Raw genomic sequence first — 26,538 nt, 5'->3', positions numbered from 1 at the left:
CATTGATAGTTATTAAAGCCATAAATATAGCGCATTTGATTAAGGGTCCAGCATCAATTATAGGGGGAAAATACTGTTATGAGGGTTAGGAGAATAATAATTATAATATGCCATTTAGGATGATGACGTTTCTTTCACAGAGAGAGAGAGATAATTAGGGAGAATAAGTATTGTTAGCAGGATCAGAAGTAGAAGCTGTTGCACTTAGTCAAATAAGGGATTATTTTGCGTAAGGTTACAGATAAAGATCAGGGAGAATATGTGTGCTTATCTAGTGAAAGCATAGAAATTTGTTTTGGGTAAGAATTATTGGTTAAAGGGCTATGTAATTTGTAAGGTGATGCTTATAATGGAAGATTTGAAGTTTGTAAAACTGTCCACAGTCACAGAGGGAGTTAAGGATAAGTTTATTACAGTAGTTACTCCAACAGGGAATAATCGAATAGGATGTTGGTAGTTTCTCACTAGAGGGAATTAAGGGTTTTAATTCATCAACTAAATCAACAACGTTAATGGTAACTTTGGGAAGGGATTAATGATACGATGGTAATAGCAAATGTAGGAAGGAGGACGACAACTTTTCTGAAATTAGAGGTAGCAAGAGGGACTCAGGAGGTTATGGAAAATAGGAGGGCGGAGAGAGAGCAATATAGATTAATCTGAAATGGAGAAGAGAGATTCATCATGGAAGCTGCAGGATGAGGTCTTTTGATTTTGATGACAGAGGGGGGGGGCATCTGATCAGTGCTGCTCGTTCCTCTGTTGTGGAAATTAGAGATAGATTAACTCATTCTGTAAGAGTCAGTGAGGAATCTTGAGGGTTGATGTCTGTTGGGGATGCCAGCCCAAGACGTGTTGGATGGTTGCGCAGCCTCTAGCGGGTCTGGGTCAGGGTTATGCTTTGTCATGACTGTGGTGTCGGCAACAGTCATTGACCGATAAAATAATGTAGTTGTCAGAACAGTAGGGTTTAAGTGTTCTTGGGTAAATGGATTACCCTATGGGAATTGGTAGATGGAAAGTAAAGTCAGGTAACAGTGGAAACCTGAAGTATTCAGGTGAACCAGTGAGGATAAAAGTTGTTTTTGGTCTAATAAAATATATGAGGTAAGGGGTATGTTTATGGGAATATCATATTGGGATGTTATATGATAACTTTGGATAAGCATGAACATAAGGTTAGAGATGACAAATATAATGTAATTTTTTATATACCAGGTAGTAAGAAGAGCAGGACTTTGATGGTTAAAAGATTAGCTTTTGACTGACAGGGTGACTATGGGGAATCTTAGAGATATTTGGTGGGTTTGTGATGATAAAGTATATATATTTTTACCCTATGGAGGGATAGGATTTGGGTATGTGTCAACGTTGAAGCTTCCATATGAGGCTTTTACTATTAAAAGAGAGCTAGCACCGGACACAGCTAAATCTAGGGTTAAAAGGGTGACATGGCTACATGTCATAGTCTTCAAGCCTATCATTGAAGGGTAGGTTTAAGGGAGAAGGGGGACTTCATTCATGGTATGGTGTAACATTTGGAAAATATCAGCGATGCATTTGGATGCATAATCAGTTAGGCCAGTAGGGGGCAGTGATGGGGTACATTTTAAGGCACTGTGTAGTATGTTACTGACTTTTGAGAAAGTTATGAGATTGAGATAGGTTGGAGAAGTGGTGCCTGGAGGCAACACTCAGATGCCATTGTTGACTGTTCCGGATCTGGACGAAGAGGGACAAGTGGCCTACTGATGGATAAATATCATTTTGGATTATTTGATGATTTTTTCAAGTTGTTTTTTCAATATTAGTATGATTTTTAGTATGATTTATGAATCAAAGGGGGGGATAGGTTAATGTGATTCATGCATCATTTATATATCATTTTTAGAGTGTTAGTGGATATTGATGTTTAATTTCAAAATGTGGTTTTGCAAAAGATACTGTTTGGTCGTTTATTTTCTTGTCATTCCAGAAGCATTTGGGAGAACATGTGGAGATTGGAATACTGAAACAAAGACAATATGAAGGGACAATATGACTGGAGGAGATGAAACAAGGAGGGTGTGGCTGATTCCATCATCAACAAGTCCATTGGAGGAGGAGACTACGGAGGAGATTAAGTGTAGTGGACTACATTCCAGTGTCTGCAATGAATTATAGACATATTTGATGTGTAATACATAATTGTGTCATATTCTTAGGTATTGAGTTTAGTAGAATGATGTGTGATGTTATTGAATGCAGATGAGGATCTTAGATGCTTTTGTTTATTTCGATGGGGTTAGGGAAAGGACGGTTAGGCAGGGAGAGATTCCCTTTCAAGTTCTATGGGTTGACCAGCTTGAGAGTGGATGTTTCTGGATAGGATTTTGTTTGCAGGGGAACATGTGTATTTAATGGCATCATAGTTTCAAATGTCTTTACATGATTTATGAGTTTATCTGGAGTACCGCGGTGGTTGCCTGGGGCAGAGGGACCGTGAGAGAATTTTACTGTCTTGATTGATGGATGGATGGATTTGGAACAAAGGTTGCCTGACAGGTTTTTCGCTCTCACACTCCATAAAGATTTATTCATAATTCATAGTAATGTGTTTACACTCCATAAAGATTTATTCATAATTCATAGTAATGTGTTCACACTCCATAAAGATTTATTCATAATTCATAGTAATGTGTTTACACTCCATAGAGATTTATTCATGATTCATAGTAATGTGTTAACATTTCATCAACAGTTATTCATATTTTATAAGAAAGGTATTTACACTCTAGAGGAGAATGGTTTGGTTTAAGGTTAAAGATATTCAATAAGATAAGTTGTTACTAGTCATAATCCTATTCTGTTTGGTTTCGAGACGTTTGGGTTGTCTCGAAAGGGGGGAATATGGTATCTGAAGATTATGCCTTTGTTAAATGTTTTTCATGAAGAGATAGAATGTTGTTTATGGTAGTATCAAGGGGGAATGTTTTAGGTGTAATACCACATATCACAGACAGGGGGGGGTTGTAGACAGGGGAGACTGGTGATTGGCCAGAAGAGGGGGCATCAGGGTTTATAAATAGGGGTTAAACGATGAGACGTTAGAACGAGCATAACAATCTGGCGAGTCGTTCTCCGGACAACGCGTGTCTGTAATTTATGCTGTAACCTCGTGGTATGAATAAAACTTCTAACATGATGCAGCATAACGGACTCTTTGTTGACAGCGATAATTGCCACCATTCATCATATACGACAGTAGTTTAGAAGACATCTGGAAATAAGGTAAAAAATATATATAATAACCCCAAAACATAACGACACTGAACAAAAATATAAACGCAACATGTAAAGTGTTGATCATATGTCTCATGAGCTGAAATAAAAGATCAAATAAATGTTCCATACGCACAAAAAGCTTATTTCTCTCAAATTTTTTGTTTACATCCCTGATAGTGAGTATTTCTCATTTTGCCAAGATAATCCATCCACTTGACAGGTGTGGCATATCAAGAAGCTGATTAAACAGAATGATCATTACGCAGGTGGACCTTGTGCTGGGGAAAATAAAAGGTAACTCTAAAATGTGCAGTTTTGTCACACAACACAGTGCCACAGATGTCTCAAGTTTTGCGGGAGTGTGCAATTGGCATTCTGACTGCAGGAATGTCCACCAGAGCTGTTGCCAGAGAATTGAATGTTAATTTCTTTATCATAAGCTGCCTCCAACATCGTTTTAGAGAATTTGGCAATACCTCAAACCGGCCTCACAACCGCAGACCACGTGTATGGTGTTGTGCGGGCAAGTGGTTTGCTGATATCAATGTTGTAAACAGAGTTTCCCATGATGGCGGTGGGGTTATGGTATAGGCAGGCATAAGCAACTTTCAACTAACACAATTTAATTTTATCGATGGCAATTTGAATGCACAGTGATGCCGTGACGAGATCCTGAGACCCATCGACGTGCCATTCATCCGCCGCCATCACCTCATGTTTCAGCATGATAATGCACGGCCACATGTTGCAAGGATCTGTAAGCTGAAAATGTCCCAGTTCTTCCATGGCTTGCATACTCACCAGACATGTCCCCCATTGAGCATGTTTGGGATGCTCTGGATCAACGTGTATGACACCGTGTTCCAGTTCCCGCCAATATCCAGCAACTTTGCACAGCCATTGAAGAGGAGTGGGACAACATTCCACAGGCCACAATCAACAGCCTGATCAACTCTATACAGAAGGAGATGTGTCACACTACATGAGGCAATTTCTGGTCGCATCAGATACTGACTGGTTTTCTGATCCACACCCCTACCTTTTTTTTAAGGTACCTGTGACCAACAGATGCATGTCTGTATTCCCAGTCATGTGAAATCCATAGATTAGGGCAGCCTTTCTTAATCGCAGACCTGTTAATGGTGGGTCGCGACGTGTCAGAGTAAATGTATTATTATCTCATGAATTACTGGAATTGATTTGGCCAAGTGCATCTGCGCTCTTTATTCAGTGCGCTCTCTGCTTAGCAGCTGTCTCTGCTCAGTTTGGCATCTGCGCGAGTGGGAGAGGGAGATGCCTGTGTGCTTCGAGGTTTACCAGATCTTTTTTCTGCAGTTTTCTTGAAGATCACTCCGCGACACACACGATGCATCGTTGCCGTTCAGCAGCAGATGATGCGCTGTCAGCCACTGACTTGTCTTTCCCTTTCGCCATCACTCACTGCAGTCATCAAATGGACTCATGCTAGCCACAAGTTCTGACTGAGATCAATTGTAATGAAACGCAAATACAGCGATTAGTTTCTTTCTCTTAGTTTCATACAAACTTTGAGAAATAACGAGGAGCGCCCACAATGTGTTTTGTGCGGGAAGTGATTAGTAATGAGTCTCTCAAAATGAACAAATTAATAAAACGACACGTCCTGACCAAACATCCACAGCATGACGGTAAACCCAGGGAGTTCTTTCAGAACAGGGCAGAATGCTTCAGGAAACAGTGCTTCGACCGTGGAAAAGTAAGTCAGCTAGCAAGGCATTGTTGTCATTTTATAACAGGTGATGATAAGCAGAAATAAGGGAGTACTAACTCTCATAGTAGTAGATGTGAGTTTCTCTTTCAAACAATCCCCTGGCCTTGTACACAGCTAATATCTAACATTAGCCAAATCAAGCTAGCTACTGATAGTGCAACCCTTAGTAACTGTCACGATCGTCTATAACAGGAGACCAAGGCGCAGCGTTGCGAGTGAACATGATGACTTTATTAGACAAGCACGTCAATACAAAAGAAAAGACGATAGTGAAGTCCGACAGTGACAATATACTGAACTTGGAACAAAAACCCACAACCCACATGAGAACACAGACAGAATAAATATGGCTCCCAATCAGAGATAACGAGCCGACAGCTGACACTCGTTACCTCCGATTGGGAGTCACACGACACCACAATTAACACACCCAAAACACAACCAACCGAATACACCCTTACAACCAACCCCACAACAAATACCCAACAAAACAAACACACCCTGGTTCATACACAACGTCCCGGAACCAGAGCGTGACAGTACCCCCCCCTAAAGGTGCGAACCCCGGACGCACCCACATAAAGACTAGGGGAGGGTCTGGGTGGGCCTCTGTCCACGGTGGTGGCTCTGGCCCCGGTCGTGATCCCCACCCCACCACAGTCACAAACTGCTTAGTAGGCAGCACCGGACTAAGGGGCAGATCCTGGCTGGCTGGCTCTGGCGGATCCTGGCTGGATGGCTCTGGCGGATCCTGGCTGGATGGCTCTGGCGGATCCTGGCTGGACGGCTCTGGCGGATCCTGGCTGGCGGAAGGCTCTGGCTGATCCTGTCTGGCAGAAGGCTCTGGCTGATCCTGTCTGGCAGAAGGCTCTGGCTGATCCTGTCTGGCGGAAGGCTCTGGCTGATCCTGTCTGGCGGAAGGCTCTGGCTGATCCTGTCTGGCGGAAGGCTCTGGCTGATCCCGTCTGGCGGAAGGCTCTGGCTGATCCTGTCTGGCGGAAGGCTCTGGCTGATCCTGTCTGGCGGAAGGCTCTGGCTGATCCTGTCTGGCGGAAGGCTCTGGCTGATCCTGTCTGGCGGAGAGCTCGAGCGGCCCGGTCTGGCGGACGGCTCTGACGGCTCATGGCAGACGGGCAACGGCGTTGGGCAGACGGACAGTTCAGGCGCCGTTGGGCAGACGGGCAGTTCAGACGGCGCTGGGCAGACGGACAGTTCAGGCGCCCGTTGGGCAGACGGGCAGTTCAGACGGCGTTGGGCAGACGGACAGTTCAGCCCTGTTGGCAGACGGCAGACTCTGGCCGTCTGAGGCGCATCGTAGGCCTGGGTGCGTGGTGCCGGAACAGGAGGTACCGGGCTGAGGACACGCATCTCAGGGCTAGTGCGGAGAGAAGCAACAGGGGCTTGCTGGACCCTGGGAACGCACATAACGCCTAGTGCGGAGAGCCGGAACAGGGCATGCTGGACCCTGGGGACTCACATAACGCCTAGTGCGGAGAGCCGGAACAGGGCATGCTGGACCCTGGGGACTCACATAACGCCTAGTGCGGAGAGCCGGAACAGGGCATGCTGGACCCTGGGGACTCACATAACGCCTAGTGCGGGAGCCGGAACAGGGCATGCTGGACCCTGGGGACTCACATAACGCCTAGTGCGGGGAGCCGGAACAGGGCATGCTGGACCCTGGGGACTCACATAACGCCTAGTGCGGAGAGCCGGAACAGGGCATGCTGGACCCTGGGGACTCACATAACGCCTAGTGCGGGGAGCCGAAACAGGGCATGCTGGACCCTGGGGACTCACATAACGCCTAGTGCGGAGAGCAGCAACAGGGCATGCTTGGCCCTGGGGACGCACCGTAGGCCTAGTGCGGAGAGCAGGAACAGGCCGGGCTGGGCTGGCGACGCGCACCGTATCCCTGGTGCGAGAGGCCGGAACAGGCCGCGCCGGGCGGGCGAAGCGCACCATATCCCTGGTGCGTGGAGTAGGAACAGGCCAGGCTGGGCTGGCGACGCGCACCGTATCCCTGGTGAGTGGCCGGAACAGGCCGGGCCGGGCTGGCGAGCGCACCGTATCCCTGGTGCGTGGAGTAGGAACAGGCCGGGCTGGGTTGGCGACGCGCACCGTATCACTGGTGCGAGTGGCGGAACAGGCCGGGCCGGTTGGCGAGCGCACCGTATCCCTGGGTGCGAGTGGCCGGAACAGGCCGGGCTGGGCTGGCGACGCGCACCGTAGGCCAGTATGAGGCTCAGGAACAGGCCGGGCTGGGCTGGCGACGCGCACCGTACACTTAGTGCGAGGGACCGGAACAGGCCGTACCGCACGGGAACACACACTACTGGCTGCACCTCGGGACTAGGAACGGGCCGGACCGAACTGGTTACACACCCCAGTACCTCACGCCGTGCCTCAACACTTTCCTTCCCTGCTTTACCCAGTAGCCCCCTTGACCTGGTAGCCCACTGAATCCGTCCCTTCTCTGCCTCCGTCAGCCCCCTTAACCTGGCAGCCCTCTGACTCTGCCTTGTGGCAGCCTCCTGCTGCTCCGTCGCCCAAGCCATGTGCCCCCCCCAAAAAATTTCTTGGGGTTGCCTCTCGTCCTTCCGACGATGATGGCCCTGCTGATGCCGTTGCTCCTCTCGCCGTCGCCTCTCCACCGTCTCGCTCCAAGGACGGCGATCCATCCCCTCGAGGATCTCCTCCCAAGTCCAGGACCCTTTTCCGTCCACCAGTTCCTTCCATGTCCAGACCCTTTGTTCCTGGACGCGCTGCTTGGTTCCTTTATGGTGGGTTATTCTGTCACGATCGTCTGAAGAAGCGGACCAATACGCAGCGCGTGGAGTGAACATGATGACTTTATTAGACAAGCACGTCAATACAAAAGAAAAGACGATAGTGAAGTCCGACAGTGACAATATACTGAACTTGGAACAAAAACCCACAACCCACATGAGAACACAGACAGAATAAATATGGCTCCCAATCAGAGATAACGAGCCGACAGCTGACACTCGTTACCTCCGATTGGGAGTCACACGACACCACAATTAACACACCCAAAACACAACCAACCGAATACACCCTTACAACCAACCCCACAACAAATACCCAACAAAACAAACACACCCTGGTTCATACACAACGTCCCGGAACCAGAGCGTGACAGTAACAGTACAGATGAAGATGAAACATGATCAGGCCTCCTGTACATCTTACTGTAGAAATTATTGTTGAAAATTAAAATACAAGTAATAATTTGTATTCTGAACTGGAATAAACTGATTGAAGCAAGATGCTTTTTGAGGCAAACACACTCACACAGTTCTGGGTTGCTCATCTACAGCAGGAAGCAGTCTCCTGCCTGAAAGCAGTAAATGTTCTGATCCAGTTTGGCACCACATACCAATGCGAGTCAGGGTTCTCAACTCTGACATACTTAAAAGACAAGTACAGAAACAGTCTCAATGATTGTTGAAATTTTCAACCAGCCACACACCTCTCATTAGGACTGTGTGTGTTTTCTGGTCTACATCTGTGTGATGTGATCAATCAGTTTATTCCAGTTCAGAATAAAAAAATATGTTTTGTATTTTAACAGCAACAGTTCCAACCAAGGCTTTCTTTCAACAATACTTTATACAGTAAGATGTACAGTAGGCCTGATCATTTTTCATCTGTACTGTTACTTAGGGTTGCACTATCAAATAGGCTGTGTGTGTGTTCTGTGTAATGAGTACTCAGGGAGAAAAAGGTATAGATTCACGCACAGAGTGCGGCAGGTGTTTATTTCGCCTTCGCAGAAGGCAGGAATCGTGGTCACAGGCAGGCAATGGTCATACACAGGAAGGCAAACAGGCAGGTGAAACAAAACTAGGACTGAAGGCTAAAACTGGTTCTCACAAACGAGCTAGGAAAAGGCTTAGTAGAGTCAAAACGAACAATACCTCACAAGGCACAAACAGGATGAACTGAACTAAATAAGGAGCTGATGAGACCAGGTGAGTAACTAACACAGGTGAAATCAATGTACAAAAATGAAAGACATAGGCTACGTTCAAGAACACAAAGAAACAGGGCTACGTTCAAGAACACAAGGATGACTAAGAAAATAAATACAGAACCTTACATTCTGTTATTCATCTGTGTAACGTGATCAATAATACACAGCTGTGTCTTCAGTCTGCAGAATCTGTCCTTTTAAAGTTAGTGTGCTGCTGGACGTGTCTCTTGTGATGCTAAACTTGTTATTCAGTTTATAACTGTAATATGAGCTACCATTGTGACAAATGAATCCGATCCACTCCAGTGCTTTTCCTGTAGGTTAGCGATTCACCCCTGTACAGTAGCTGGTCCTGGTTAAAGAATACCCAGATACCTTACAGGAGAGGGTCAGAGGCTGTCCAGGCTGCAGGTTCTTAGAGCCTGGCTGTGTGAGCTCAGTCTGACAGAACACAAATGGTATTTGTTGATGTATCAGTCCCCCAAAACTCACAGGATGTAGCTGCCAGCAGCAACAGCAGAGATGCAGGGAACATTGTTTGTGTTGAAGATGAACTGATGGTAACTATAATATAAGTATGAAAAAATGTATGCACTCAGTAACTGTAAGTCGCTCTGGATAAGAGCGTCTGCTAAATTACTTAAATGTAAAATGTAAAACGTAAATGTAAAATGTAACTGCACTTATGCTAACTGAGTGAACGAGAGAGAGATATTCCTCTTTATATACAAGAGAGGAGAGTTGCTTTGCATAGAGTGAAAGAAGATGTTACTTGTATCATAGTGACATGTTATACACAGAATCAGTGTCAGAATGTAATGGCTGGTGTCCTCCAAGGATAAATACTTGGACCATTACTCTTTTTTACTTGATATTAACATTTTATTTAGATTATTACTTACAGATTTTATTCTGTTTGCTGATGATATTTTCAGTGAAGTGACGATGGTTAACTATAGATAGGTAGTATGAACTCTGTATTTACTTGAACATTGACACCTCTTATATCGCAAATAAGATACAACACACCATGTAAAGTAAAATGTACAGAGGAATGATTTCATCATTTAGTTTGTGTATTTTCATCCTTGATTTACTATGTAGACATATATGAATGGTACAACAGTATTTCTGGTGGGGAAAATACAGTATGATTGAGTTTGTTTTCTACCCACTACTGTTGGGATTTTTGTACAGGTTTGGGGCTTGTTTGTATCACTGTGGTATCGAGAACAGTAATAGACAGCTGTGTCTTCAGTCTGCAGACTCTGTCCTATTAAAGTCACTGTGATTACCAAAGACTCTCCAGAATTTATAACCATTGAACTTGGCTGGGTGAGCTCAAGACCACAGTGTACACCTGTTAAGAAACATCATCATGTCATATAGAACAATCTCAAATGTACTGCTATTTTAAAGCTATGTAAGCATGAATTACATAATGTATTCCTTTAAACATGTTATAAGTCTGTTAAACACCCAAATTCTGAGAGACAGGATATAGCTGCCAACAACAACAGCAGAGAATCAGGGAACATGGTTTGTGTTGAAGCTGAACTGGTGGGAGTTTACCTTCTTCACTCTCCAGGACTCAGAGAGAGAGAGAGAGATGTGAGTCACACAGATAGACTGTATTAAATAAGGCAGAGAGGGTGAGATGAAAGAGTTAAAAAGTTAGAAAGCTATGTGTAATTTGTATAAGAAGGCAGGTACAATATGACAGGGTTAGGAATTTCAGAAAACCCTCTGTGAACCATATTGACTTTTGACGCTTCACTTATGGGATGGGACTATATTATGTTTAGAAAAACAGCCCTAGGACCATTTTTAGCAATCATAATATTTTAACCTTATCAACAAAAAATGATGTATTCATCAGTGTTAAATTAACTATGGAGTGTTGAATTTATGACCATAGAGTGTTCCATTTAGAGTCAAATAGTTTTGAAATCAACACTCTGCAACTTTTAAACAGAAAGAAAATCTACACCCAATTTGCTGTGTATTTTTGAATATTGAATTTCACTGAATGTGCTTTTGAACATTTTGCTCTTAAAACTGTCATCTTATCATACTATGTTGTTCTTATAGTAATCTCTGTGTTAGTATTTTGTTTTTCTACAGGTCTTCCATTGAGCTGTTGCACTGTGCCTCTAGTTTTTGCACAATGATACACAGCTGTGTCCTCAGCCTGCAGACTGGTGATGTCTAAGTACCGTACATTACTACTGTCTCTGGAGATGGTGAATCTGCTCTTAAAAGAGGCTCCAGAGTTGATGGATCCACTGGCCCAGATGATCCCAATCCACTCCAGTGTTTTCCCTGGCTGCTGTCGTATCCAACCTGTACCATAGTCTGTCAGGGCATAGCCAGAGACTTGGCAAGATAGTTTCACTGACTCTCCAGGAGCATTGAGTTGAGCAGGGGAGGAGGTCAAACTAATGCTGTGTATATCTGAAAGAGAGCAGGGAGAAGAGAGAGAGAGATGAGAGGCATTCATCAAAAACAATGTCACAATAGCAGAACAACTGACTAACACAATGGGAAAACAACTGACTAACACAGTGGGAAAACAACTGACTACCACAATAGCAAAACAACTGACTAACACAATGGTAAAACAACTGACTAACACAATGGGAAAACAACTGACTAACACAACGGCAAAACAACCGACTAACACAATAGCAAAACAACTGACTAACACAATGGTAAAACAACTGACTAACACAATAGCAAAAACAACTAACACAATAGCAAAACAACTGACTAACACAATGGGAAAAGAACTGACTAAAACACTGGCAAATCAACTGACAAACACAATGTTTGATGTCCTCTATTCAAAGAGACTAAAATCCCCCCACTTACATTGCAGGAATGCCAGGAGGAGTAGGGGTGTAAGAAACATGTTTCTCTGTTGGATCTCTGGCAGTGTCTGTCTGGTTACTAACAAACAGGGTGGTTGCAGTGATGAAAGTTGTGTCAGAACAGGTCTTTGATATAGCAGAGGGAGGGGGTTTATTTGCATACTGTCTGTCCTACAAAGACAGGTGTCTGATGCATTACTGGATGCATTATGTATGCATAATATATCATAATATATGCACATACTGTACATACAGTGCATTCGGAAAGTATTCAGACCCCTTGCCTTTTTCCACATTTTGTTATGTTACAGCCTTATTCTAAAATTGTAAACTGTCCCCATACAGACACTTACAGACAACAGCTGCCAGCAGCAGCAGAGATGCAGTGAACATGGTTTGTGTTGAAGCTGAACTGGTGGGAGCTGCTCTTCTCTACTCTCCAGGACTCAGAGGGACATACTAGGACAGACATATAGAGCTTGTTTATATAAGGGAGAGGGAGAGAGGGAGAGAGGTAAGATTACATTTGCGTAATGAAGATAATCATGTATAAAAGGACTGGGAATATCAGTGCAAAATGGGGGGAAATTATGTGATAATGTGTCAGTTTTTAACACTACACTTATTGGAGATGAAACTCTATAATTGCTAAACTTTGTTTTCTTATTATTGGTAATTATATACTGTAAGAATCAAGTTATCATTTTAAAAACAAATGTAAGGTGGTGCTTGTGAACACTTTGCTATTAAATCATTCATCAAAATGAAATGAGGTTGTCTGTGCTGAATGGGGAAGTGGTTTTTGTACGGCTTCTCCCATTAGTTTAACCACTGTGACTCTCTAGCACAGTAATACACTGCTGTGTCCTCACTCTTCAGGCTGTTCATCTGTAGGTACAGCTTACTGCTGGAGTCATCTCTGGAGATGGTGAATCTACCCTGGACTGACTGGGAGTAAGAGATGGGACTACTTAATGTGCCTATATAAGCAACCCACTCTAGTCCTTTCCCAGGAGCCTGTCTGATCCAGCCCATATAATAGCTACTGAATGTGAAGCCAGAGGCTGTACAAGTCAGTTTGTGTGATTCTCCAGGCTTTTTAACCACTGGCCCAGACTCAGTCAGTGTCTGACCATGAACACCTGTTGAAAGATCATAACACATTTTGTTGAAACAGAATCTAAAACCTAATGGGTCAATTTATTCACCAGAACTTAAGTCCATAAACTATTAAAAATCAAAAAAGACTCACAGGAGGCAGCTGCCAGCAGCAGCAGAGATGCAGGGAACATGGTTTATGTTGAAGCTGAACTGGTGGGAGCTGCTCTTCTCTACACTCCAGGACTCAGAGGGACGTACTAGGACACACATATAGGGCTTGTTTATATAAGGGAGAGGGACAGGGAGAGAGAGAGAGAGAGAGAGAGGTAAGATCACATTTGCATAATGAAGATAATCATGTATAAAAGGACTGGGAATATCATTGCAAAATGGGGGGAAATTATATGATAATGTATCTGTTTCTAACACTACACTTATGGTAGATGAAACTCTAGAATGGTTAAACATTGTTTTCTTATTATTGGTAATACTATTCTGTATGAATCAAGTTATTCTTGTAAAAACTAATTTATGGCGGTGCTTGTGAACATTTAGTTATTAAAACATTTATTGGAATGTTTTTTTTTTAAGTAAGGGGGATTATAAATGATGCTAACAATTAAATTGATTGAACCCAAAATATATCTGCAATATTAAGCTAAGCTCCCCTCCCTCAAAAAAAAAATGAAAAATGAAAAATAAATGAGGTTGTCTGTGCTGAATGGGGAAGTGGTTTTTGTATGGCTTCTCCCATTAGTTTAACCACTGTGACTCTCTAGCACAGTAATACACTGCTGTGTCCTCACTCTTCAGGCTGTTCATCTGTAGGTACAGCTTACTGCTGGAGTCATCTCTGGAGATGGTGAATCTACCCTTCACTGACTGGGAGTAAGAGATGGGACTACTAGCTGTGCTAATAAAAGCAACCCACTCTAGTCCTTTCCCAGGATCCTGTCCGATCCAAGCCATGTAGTAGTTACTGAATGTGAACCCAGAGGCTATACAGGTCAGTTGGTAGGATTCTTCAGGCTTTTGAACTACTGGTCCAGACTCAGTCAATGTCTGACCATGAACACCTGTTGAAAGAAATCACAGATGTTGTTAAAACGGAATCTAAAACGTAATTAGTCAATTTATTCACCATAAACCTTTTTAAAAAATAGACACACAGGATGCAGCTATCAACAGTAGCAGCAGAGATGCAGGGAACATGGTTTGTGTTGAAGCTGCTCTACTCTGCAGGACTCAAAGGGACGTACTAGGACTCTCAGATACAGAGAGGTGTTTATATAAGGAGCAGGTAGAGGGAGAAAAAGGAAGTGGGGCTAGGTGAAAGAGGATATATACTGTATAATTATATAATGGGAATATCAGTGACCTTGTTTTAAAGGTACAAATTGAACATATTTGAAACTGAAATGTGGTTACCATGATGACATAATCCTGTGGTTGAAATTATAACTTCCAATGTATTTTCCATGTAGATTCCACATAACAATATATTGACAAATTAAATTGAAACAATTCAATTTTTCAATTCAATTGTATTTTATATAGCCCTTCATACATCAGCTGATATCTCGAAGTGCTGTACAGAAACCCAGCCTAAAACCCCAAACAGCTAGTGATGCAGGTGTAGAAGCACGGTGGCTAGGAAAAACTCCCTAGAAAGGCCAAAACCTAGGAAGAAACCTAGAGAGGAACCAGGCTATGAGGGGTGGCCAGTCCTCTTCTGGCTGTGCCGGGTGGAGATTATAACAGAACCATGCCAAGATGTTCAAAAATGTTCATAAGTGACAAGCATGGTCAAATAATAATCAGGAATAAATCTCAGTTGGCTTTTCATAGCCGATCATTAAGAGTTTAAAAACAGCAGGTCTGGGACAGGTAGGGGTTCCATAACCGCAGGCAGAACAGTTGAAACTGGAATAGCAGCAAGGCCAGGCGGACTGGGGACAGCAAGGAGTCACCACGGCCGGCAGTCCCGACGATGGTCCTAGGGCTCAGGTCTCTCAGTTGGCAATTCATATCCGATCATTAAGAGTCGAAAACAGCAGGTCTGGGACAGGTAGGGGTTTCAGTAACCGCAGGCAGAACAGTTGAAACTGGAACAGCAGCAAGGCCAGGCGGACTGGGGACAGCAAGGTGTCAGCATGCCCGATAGTCCCGACGTATGGTCCCAGGGCTCAGGTTCTCAGAGAGAAAGAGAGAACGAGAGAATTAGAGAGAGCATACTTAAATTCACACAGGACACTGGATAAGACAGGAGAAGTACTCTAGGTATAACCAACTGACCCCAGCCCCCCGACACATAAACTACTGCAGCATAAATACAATGTTGATGTAACCAGTATGTGCCTGGTGGATAAGTCATTTTCTCCGACATCTGCAATACATCACTGTTGTGTGTTGTTTTTAAATGTGTTACAGCACTTTTTCAACGATACATTGGTCTTACTATGCTCTGAGTGCAGGTGCATCCTGGGTGAAGTCATGCTTGGGTAGTTTTGAATTAGTGTCCCAACACTCAAGGCTTTGTGATGGCCACTCCAAAACCTTGACTTTGTTGTCCTTAAGCCATTTTGCCACAACTTTGGAAGTATGCTTGGGGTCATTGTCCATTTGGAAGACCCATTTGCGACCAAGCTTTAACTTCCTGACTGATGTCTTGAGATGTTGCTTCAATATGTCCACATAATCTATTTTGTGAAGTGCACTAGTCCCTCCTGAAGCAAAGCACCCCCACAGCATGATGCTGCCACCCCAGGGCTTCACGGTTGGGGTGGTGTTCTTCGGCTTGCAAGTGACCCCCTTTTTCCTCCAAACGTAACGATGGTCATTATGGCCAAACGGTTCTATTTTTGTTTCATCAGACCAGAGGATATTTCTCCAAAAAGTACGATCTTTGTCCCCATGTGCAGTTGCAAACCGTGTCTGGCTTTTTTATGGCGGTTTTGGAGCAGTGGCTTCTTCCTTGCTGAGCGGCCTTTCAGGTTATGTCGATAGAGGACTCGTTTTACTGTGGAAATAGATACTTTGTACTTCCCTCCAGCATCTTCAGAAGGTCCTTTGCTGTTGTTCAAAGATTGATTTGCACTTTTGCACCAAAGTACGTTCATCTCTAGGTGAGAGAACACGTCTCCTTCCTGAGCGGTATGACAGCTGCGTGGTCCAATGGTGTTTATACTTGCATACTATTGTTTGTACAGATGAATGTGGTACCTTCAGGCGTTTGGAAATTGTCAAGGATGAACCAGACTTGTGGAGGTCTATAATTTTTTTTCTGAGGTCTTGGATGATTTCTTTTGATTTTCCCATGATGTCAAGCAAAGAGGCACTGAGTTTGAAGGTTGGCCTTGAAATACATCCACAGGTACACCTCCAATTGACTCAAATGATGTCAATTAGCCTATCATAAGCTTCTAAAGCCGTGACATCATTTTCTGGAATTTTCCAAGCTGTTTAAAGGCACAGTCAACTTAGTGTATGTAAACTTCTGACCCACTGGAATTGTGATACAGTGAATTATAAGTGAAATAATCTGTCTGTAAACAATTGTTGGAAAAATTACTTGTGTCATGCACAATGTAGATGTCCTAACCGACCTGCCAAAACTATAGTTTGTTAACAAGAAATTTGTGGAGTGGTTTAAAAATTTGTTTTAATGACTCCAACCTAAGTGTATGTAAACTTCCGACTTCAACTATATGCACAAACATACAATACAAAATGTACATGCATACATTTTGTATCTGTAAATAATTACTTCCAGTCATGGCAGTGATGACCTGTGGTGTCATGGCACAATCTTTTGGCCAGGGAAGATGAACGGCTGTTTCTTATAGCTTGGCATAATGTTGTACAATTTCAGACATTTTCGTTTGAGTATTTTATGGATAAAACATTTATTTTCAATAAAATTAGTGGAACTGAGGAGCATTACATCTGCTATTCAGCTTCCATATTCTGTACAGTATCTACCAAGAGGATGGGTTTTATAATGCTCTGGTCCTGGTTTGTATCACTGTGAGGGTAGGCACATTAATACACAGCTGTGTCTTCAGTCTGCAGTCTCTGCCCTTTTAAAAACACGGTATTACTGCTAGAGTCTACTGAGAGGCTGAACTTGTTCTGCAGTGAATCCAATTCATTTCCTGCAGGTTGACAGATCCAAGCTGTCCAAGTGTCAGATACAGAATAAGAGACCTTACAGGAGATGGTCAGTGGTTGACCTGGCTGGACAGTCATAGAGGCTGGCTGAGTGAGTTCGTAACTCTGTAGACCTTGGAAAGGAAATAATGAACAACATTAAATACACCAAAGAGAAACATGTTACAGTTACATTTATTTTAATCATATGGAGAGAGAGTGCCCCCTGTTGGTGCATCAACAACACTAGCACCATCTATTTAACAGGTGCATCATTGTGTTATTATTTGATACATCATTAGAATTGATCCTCATGTATCCCCTTGTCATGGTCTACTGGTCATACCATCTGTGTGTTTGTGTGTTTGTTCATTACCTTTCCTTTCTCTACCAGATGTTTTTTGTACGGCTATTCTTATTAGTTTAACCATAGTGAGTCTGTAGCACAGTTATACAATGCAGAGTCCTCTGACTTCAACTGGCTCATGTGCATAGAAATTAGTGCTGTCTTTTGATGCAGTGAATCGGCCCGTACTACAGGGCATTCTTCTTGTACGTGTCAGAATGATAGTAAATGATCCATTCAAGTCCTTTTCCAGGTGCTTGGTGGATCCAGTACATATTAGTGCTGCTTAGAGTAAATCCACTACAGACACATGTGAGTTTGAGGGATCCTGCGGGTCCCGTGGACTGACAGTTCAGCCTGTGTGAGTACAACCTGACAGTGGACACCTGAGGAGGGAGAGGAATGACAGATCAGATCAATCAATCAAGGAGTCACATCAGTATGACAGCCACACAGGTTATATTGATCAGACTGCAGTCAGGAACTCACAGGAGGCAGCTGCCAGCAGCAGCAGCAGAGATGCAGGGAACATGGTTTGTGTTGATGCTGAACTGACGGGAGCTGTTCTTCTCTACTCTCCAGGACTCAGAGGGACGTACTAGAACTCAGATACAGAGAGGTTTTATATAGGAGGAGGTAGAGGGAGAGAAAGGAAGAGGGGCTAGGTGACATTTGCATAAAGAGAGGATATATCAAATTAATGGCAATATCAGTAGGGAAAAAAATATGTAATATCTGTGCGAGCTATAAATACTGTAATGTGTTGTCCATGTAAAAGCCAGACTTATATTGGAGGATAATATTAGGCAGGACAGTGATAAAGTGAGCATTACACTCTGCCAATATTTTTTGTATCATAACCCATTAGTGTCAATTGTCCCCAGTCTTTATATTGTTGCATAAATTCGTATTTATATCATAATACTTTGTATAGTTTTGAAAGTACAGAGCTTAGATCTTCTTGTCCGTATTGGCCACCTTTATCATATGAATGATTAAAACATTAAAGTAATGGATCATGATTGAGTTCATTGAATGTTTTTTTTTTTAGGGGTAGATCAGCTTTAATATTGCAGATAGATTGTAACTTCCATCAATGTAAATGTCTGCATCACTTCCAATCCCCCATATGTTTTTTCTCTCAAATATATATATATATATATATATATATATATATATATATATATATATACAGTGGGGAGAACGAGTATTTGATACACTGCCAATTTTGCAGGTTTTCCTACTTACAAAGCATGTAGAGGTCTGTAATTTTTATCATAGGTACACCTCAACTGTGAGAGACGGAATCTAAAACAAAAATCCAGAAAATCACATTGTATGATTTTTAAGTAATTAATTTGCATTTTATTGCATGACATAAGCACTTGATCACCTACCAACCAGTAAGAATTACGGCTCTCACAGACCTGTTCGTTTTTCTTTAAGAAGCCCTCCTGTTCTCCACTCATTACCTGTATTAACTGCACCTGTTGGAAGTCGTTACCTGTATAAAAGACACCTGTCCACACACTCAATCAAACAGACTCCAACCTCTCCACAATGGCCAAGACCAGAGAGCTGTGTAAGGACATCAGGGATAAAATTGTAGACCTGCACAAGGCTGGGATGGGCTACAGGACAATAGGCAAGAGAGCTGGGACCACAGTCTCAAAGAAAACCATTAGTAACACTCTACGCCGTCATGGATTAAAATCCTGCAGTGCACGCAAGGTTCCCCTGCTCAAGCCAGCGCATGTCCAGGCCCGTCTGAAGTTAGCCAATGACCATCTGGATGATCCAGAGGAGGAATGGGAGAAGGTCATGTGGTCTGATGAGACAAAAATATAGCTTTTTGGTCTAAACTCCACTCGCCGTGTTTGGAGGAAGAAGAAGGATGAGTACAACCCCAAGAACACCATCCCAACCGTGAAGCATGGAGGTGGAAACAACATTCTTTGGGGATGCTTTTCTGCAAAGGGGACAGGACGACTGCACCATATTGAGGGGAGGATGGATGGGGCCATGTATCGCGAGATCTTGGCCAACAACCTCCTTCCCTCAGTAAGAGCATTGAAGATGGGTCGTGGCTGGGTCTTCCAGCATGACAACGACCCAAAACACACAGCCAGGGCAACTAAGGAGTGGCTCCGTAAGAAGCATCTCAAGGTCCTGGAGTGGCCTAGCCAGTCTCCAGACCTGAACCCAATAGAAAATCTTTGGAGGGAGCTGAAAGTCCGTGATTGCCCAGCGACAGCCCCGAAACCTGAAGGATCTGGAGAAGGTCTGTATGGAGGAGTTGGCCAAAATCCCTGCTGCAGTGTGTGCAAACTAGGTCAAGACCTACAGGAAACGTATGATCTCTGTAATTGCAAACAAAGGTCTCTGTACCAAATATTAAGTTCTGCTTTTCTGATGTATCAAATACTTATGTCATGTAATAAAATGCAAATGAATTACTCAAAAATCATACAATGTGATTTTCTGGATTTTTGTTTTAGATTCCGTTTCTCAGAGTTGAAGTGTACCTATGATAAAAATTACAGACCTCTACATGCTTTGTAAGTAGGAAAACCTGCTAAATCGGCAGTGTATCAAATACTTGTTCTCCCCACTGTATATACTTATTATGGACACAGTATGCTTTACATTAGTTATCTTGTTATTAGTTGTTGTTATTAGTCCCATCCTTCAGCTCCATTCAACACCTCCCATCTATCTCTTAACACCATCCATATTGGATTTCTATTTGCCATATATTTTTCAACTGTCCTGTGATGTTTTACAAAGTTCTGAACCTTTCTATTCTCATTCTTTCTACAGATTGTAAATTGAAAATAAACATTTTTGCTAAAAGTATTATTATATTATTGATCGATTGACTCTGACTTTTCAGATCACCCAGTAATGCTATCTGTAGGGTTAGCTCCATGTAAATATTGCAATCCTTAAGCCATTCCTGGACCTGTGTCCAGAAACAAGCTACAAATGGACAGTACCAGAACAAATTATCTAAAATTCTGTCTCTTCGCAGCAAAATATGCAGAGCTGGGAAGATTTTATCCCCCATACAAATAACATTCTATTGGTAGCAAGAATTTTATATAATAATTTAAATTGAAAAAATCAAATTTTTGAATCAGGCGTCGTTTTGCGTATCAGTTCATAAACACTATGCCATAGAATCGGTACGTCAAAAATCTCTTCCCAACTATTTTGCAATCTATATGGGACGGCTGTCAATCTTTTGGTCCTTAAATGAAACTGGTATACTTTTTTATTCATCACAATTTTCTTTAACCAATTATGTTCTTTAATGCAAGGCCGACAGACAAGTTCCTTACTTTTTCCACCTTCCACTTTCCTTTTCCATTTTTGCGGTAATGCTGCAATTATTTGGTTGTAATTTTGTGCGACAATACTCCACCAGTCTTACCGATAATATCATTTACGAAGATTATACCTTTTTTCAACATTTTATTTAAAAAAAAATGTTTTTTATCCATTAGTATATTTGAGTTTAACCACAATATTTGTTACAATATTTGTTCTGTCATTTCTGGAGGATTAAATTGAAATTGCAACCAAACTTTCTATGGCTTGTTTTATAAATTGTGATATTTGGGAGATTATTTCCTTTTCAAATAACTGAAAGTGTGAGGTTGTAATCGAATAAAGGGAGAAAGTCCCTTGAACATTGGGTGAGACAATCTTACTAATTTGCTAGAGAACCAGATCGGATTTAAGTATAACTTTTGTATGACTGAAGCTTTTAGTGATAGGTCTAATGCTTTAATATTTATTAATTTCTGTCCTCCGAATTCATATTCATTATAAAAATAGGCCAGTTTAATTTTGTCTGGCCTACTGTTCCAAATAAAATTGAATATTTTTTTCTCATATAATTTAGAAAACTGTTCGCTAGGTGTAGGCAAGACCATAAGCAAATAGGTAAACTGGGATAATACTAAAGAGTTAATCAGGGTGATTTTTCCACAAATTGACAGGTATTTTCCTTTCCATGGCAGCAAGATCTTATCTATTTTTGCTAACATTCTATTAAAATGTATTGGAGTGAGATCATTTATTTCATTTGGGATATGTATTCCTAGTATATCCACATCACCATCGAACCATTTTATTAGTAAACTACATGGTAATGTAAAAATTGTATTTTTTAGTGATCCAATACATAATATAGTACTTTTATCATAATTTGGTTGTAATCCAGAGAGGTTAGAAAATGTATCTAGATCCTCTATGAGGCTGTGGAGGGATTCAAGTTGTGGGTTTAAAAGAAAACATGAATCATCATTGTACAATGACACCTTTATTTTTAAGCCCTGGATTTCTAATCCCTTGTTATTATTGTTTGATCTGATTTTAATAACTAACATCTCGATGGCCATAATAAAAAGATACGCTGATAGTGGACAACCTTGTTTCACTCCTCTTGACAGTTTTAAACTTTCTGAGAAATAGCTATTATTTACTATTTTGCACCTAGGGTTACTATACATGATTTTAACCCAATTTATAAGAGATTGTCCAAAATTGAAATGCTCCAGGCATTTATATATAAACTCCAGTCGTACTTTATCAAATGCCTTTTCAAAGTCTGCTATGAATAGCAGGCCTGGTTTCCCAGATGTTTCATAGTGTTCTATTGTTTCCAGTACTTGCCTTATATTATCTCCAATGTATCGCCCATGTAAAAAACCTGTCTGATTTGAATGAATAATGTGTGACAATACCTTTTTAATTCTATGCACTATACATTTTGCTAGAATTTTTGCATCACAACACTGAAGTGTAAGGGGCCTCCAATTTTTTTAATGGACTGGATCTTTATATTTTCCACTTGTATCCTGTTTCAGTAATAATTAAATCAGACCTTCTTCTTGAATATCTGATAATCTACCATTTACATAGGAGTGGTTAAAACATGCTAATAACGGTCCTTTGAGTATATCAAGAAATGTTTGGTATACCTCGACTGGTATGCCATCCAACCCTGGAGTTTTCCTGGACTTAAAGTCTTTAATTGCATCCAGAAGTTCCTCATCTGTAATTTCACCTTCACATGAGTCCTTCTGTATGGCTGTTAATTCTACATTATCAATAGAACAAAAATGTCTACCGTTTGCTTCAGTTAGAGGAGATGGACGCAACTGAAACGAAAACATGCTTAAAGTACTTTGTTTCCTCCTTCAAAATATAATTTGGTGAATCATGGGTGACTCCGTCATTTGTAACCAGTTTCAGTAAATTATTTTTGGTAGCATTCCTATGTTGAAGATTTAAAAATAATTTGGTGCATCCTTTTCCAATATTCCATCCAGTTTGCTTTATTTTCTTAATATATTGCACTTTATCTTTCTTGAATAAGTTTCTCCATTTCTTTTTGTTTTTCCTCTAATTTATTCTGAGTCTCTATGTTACAGTTTTTATTGCTATCTATCTGTTCTGTTAGACCTTCTATTTCCTTTGTTAATATGGACTCTTTTGAACTAAATTGCTTTGTTTTCGAGATGTGTACTGAATTGCATGGCCTCTAAAGGCACATTTAAAGGTGTCCCATACAATAAGGGGATTTGCTGTACCTATGTTATGTCGGAAAAAGTCAGTTATAAATTCCTCTGTCCTAGTTAAAAACAATTTATCATCCAATAGGCTTTGATTAAATTTCCAATATCCTCGCCCACGTGGAAATTCAGTAAGAGTAATGTATATGCCAATTATATGATGGTCTGAGCGCATTCTGTCCCCTATTAACATTTTTTAAACTATTGGTGCCAACGAGAATGACATAAGAACGAAGTCAAGATGACTAGCTTGATTGAGTCTCCGCCATGTATATCTCGCTTGATCAGGATATTTAAGCCTCCATATATCTACTAGTTCTAATGTATCCATGACATTCATGATTTCCTTAAGAGCATGAGGGTGATTGTTTGTAGTGTGATTTCCTTTACGGTCCATTGAGCTATTTAAAACTGTATTATAATCTCCCACCATAATAATAGAGTATTGTATTGCTTGCAAGGTTGATCATTTATTATATATATTTTCAAAGAAGTGTGGATCATCATTATTTGGTCCGTAAAGGTTAATGAGCCATATCTGTTTATGGTCCAATAACATATTTAAAATAATCCATCTACCCTGCGTATCTGTTTGAACAATTTGCACATTCGGATCGAAATTACATTTAATTAATATCATCACCCCTTTTAAATTTCTTAGCCCATGGGAGAAGTATATTTCGCCCCCCCCATTCCTTTTTCCACGCAACTTCATCTAGAATTGTTGAATGAGTTTCCTGTAAACAATAGATATTATATTCCTTCTCTTTGAGCCATGTAAATATTATTATTATTTTGTTATTATCTGCAAAGCCATTACAATTATAACTGGCTATACTTATTTCACCACATACCATAATGAGATACAAGTTTCAAATCCATGTATCATTATAAATGTTTGTAAATTTACCAATAAGAAATACCATAGTGATTGAGTGTCCATATACAGTGAGGGAAAAAAGTATTTGATCCCCTACTGATTTTGTATATTTGCCCACTGACAAAGACATGATCAGTCTATAATTTTAATGGTAGGTTCATTTGAACAGTGAGAGACAGAATAACAACAATACAATCCAGAAAAATGCATGTCAAAAATTTTATAAATTGATTTGCATTTTAATGAGGGAAATAAGTATTTGACCCCTCTCCAAAACAGGACTTAGTACTTGGTGGCAAAACCCTTGTTGGCAATCACAGAGGTCAGACGTTTCTTGTAGTTGGCCACCAGGTTTGCACACATCTCAGGAGGGATTTTGTCCCATTCCTCTTTGCAGATCTTCTCCAAGTCATTAAGGTTCGAGGCTGACGTTTGGCAACTCATACCTTCAACTCCCTCCACAGATTTTCTATGGGATTAAGGTCTGGAGACTGGCTAAGTCACACCAGGACCTTAATGTGCTCTTCTTGAGCCACTCATTTGTTGCCTTGGCCGTGTGTTTTGGGTCATTGTCATGCTGGAATACCCATCCACAACCCATTTTCAAAGCTCTGTCTGAGGGAAGGAGGTTCTCACCCAATATTTGACGGTACATGGCCCTGTCCATCGTCCCTTTGATGCGGTGAAGTTGTCCTGTCCCCTTAGCAGAAAAACACCCCCAAAGCATAATGTTTCCACCTCCATGTTTGACGGTGGGGATGGTGTTCTTGGGGTCATAGGCGGTATTCCTCCTCCTCCAAACACGGCGAGTGAGTTGATGCCAAAGAGCTCCATTTTGGTCTCATCTGACCACAACACTTTCACCCAGTTCTCCTCTGAATTATTCAGATGTTCATTGGCAAACTTCAGACGGCCCTGTATATGTGCTTTCTTGAGCAGGGGGACCTTGCGGGCGCTGCAGGATTCAGTCCTTCACGGCGTAGTGTGTTACCAATTGTTTTCTTGGTGACTATGGTCCCAGCTGCCTTGAGAACATTGACAAGATCCTCCCATGTAGTTCAGGGCTGATTCCTCACCGTTCTCATGATCATTCCAACTCCACGAGGTGAGATCTTGCATGGAGCCCCGGGCCGAGGGAGATTGACAGTCTTTTGTGTTTCTTCCATTTGCGAAATAATCGCACCAACTGTTGTCACCTTCTCACCAAGCTGCTTGGCGATGGTCTTGTAGCCCATTCCAGCCTTGTGTAGGTCTACAATCTTGTCCCTGACATCCTTGGAGACTCTTTGGTCTTGGCCATGGTGAAGAGTTTGGAATCTGATTGATTGATTGCTTCTGTGGACAGGTGTCTTTTATACAGGTAACAAGCTGAGATTAGGAGCACTCCCTTTAAGATTGTGCTCCTAATCTCAGCTCGTTACCTGTATAAAAAACACCTGGGAGCCAGAAATCTTTCTGATTGAGAGGGGGTCAAATACTTATTTCCCTCATTAAAATGCAAATCAATTTATAACATTTTTGACATGTGTTTTTCTGGATTTTTTGTTGCTGTTATTCTGTCTCTCACTGTTCAAATAAACCTACCATTAAAATTATAGACTGATCATGTCTTTGTCAGTGAGCAAACGTACAAAATCAGCAGGGGATCAAAAATGTTTTCCCTCACTGTAGCTGTACCATGATATTTGCATTGCTACTAAGTAACCCTCCAATTGTTCTCCACTAATTGCCCCGCTTAAGCCCCTCCCCATCCCAAGTTGGGCCATCATCCCAGTGATCAGCATACCACCCCCATCCCCGCGGATTCCTATGCCCCCGAGAGACCAGGACCCATCCATCGAAAACAGCACACTATGCCGCCCACAAAACAGAAGCATGTCAACCGCCAAAAGCATTTCCAATGCTCTCACCTCAATATATATACAGCTATTTAAAAATATATATCTATTCAAATAGCTTGCATATCTTATTTTCCATCATTATCAATTAATATGCGTAATAATGTCGGCAGTTCATGCGTAGGATTTTAACCTATAACCCGAATTGTCATTTTATTATATTACATTTTTAACAAGCAACTATTATTTTAGCAAACAATTATTGTGGTTCATCCTATATTCCCCTAACTTATTTTCCTCCCTGCAACAGATGTGGGACACACACACATACACACACACACACACACACACACACACACACACACACACACACACACACACACACACACACACACACACACACACACACACACACACTCTTACACATTCAACCCCTTTCCTTCACAATCAACCATAAGATCAGATGCTCAATGGTTGTTACATCCCAGAGCCCAACTCAAGAAAGGACCTGATTTACAAATGCATATACAGTTACAGCTGTTTGAGATAGCATGCAAGATTGAGCAAAAATGGACAACAATGCGATATTTTATTAATCTATTTAATCTATGTCAAGTCCTAGGTGATTGAGATCAAGTCCTAAGTGATGGAGATCAGATCCACCCTCTTCACCTGAGACACAAACACTCTGGTCCCCCGTTGTAACCATTTCCCCAAGCATCTCTGTGCAGTCAGACCTTTGATTATTTTGTGCCACTTGG

The 26,538-nt window shown here is 41.7% G+C and overlaps 1 pseudogene; it reads right to left on the bottom strand.

The window, feature by feature from the left end:
• The window catches only part of LOC121551812, an 88,575-nt pseudogene extending 70,521 nt beyond the window's left edge, over positions 1–18,054 (bottom strand).
• Between the last annotated feature and the right edge of the window lie 8,484 nt (positions 18,055–26,538).

The sequence above is a fragment of the Coregonus clupeaformis genome, chromosome 35 (genome assembly GCF_020615455.1).
Source record: "Coregonus clupeaformis isolate EN_2021a chromosome 35, ASM2061545v1, whole genome shotgun sequence".
NCBI classification, from domain to species: domain Eukaryota; kingdom Metazoa; phylum Chordata; class Actinopteri; order Salmoniformes; family Salmonidae; genus Coregonus; species Coregonus clupeaformis.
This window is presented reverse-complemented; position numbering and strand designations above follow the sequence as displayed.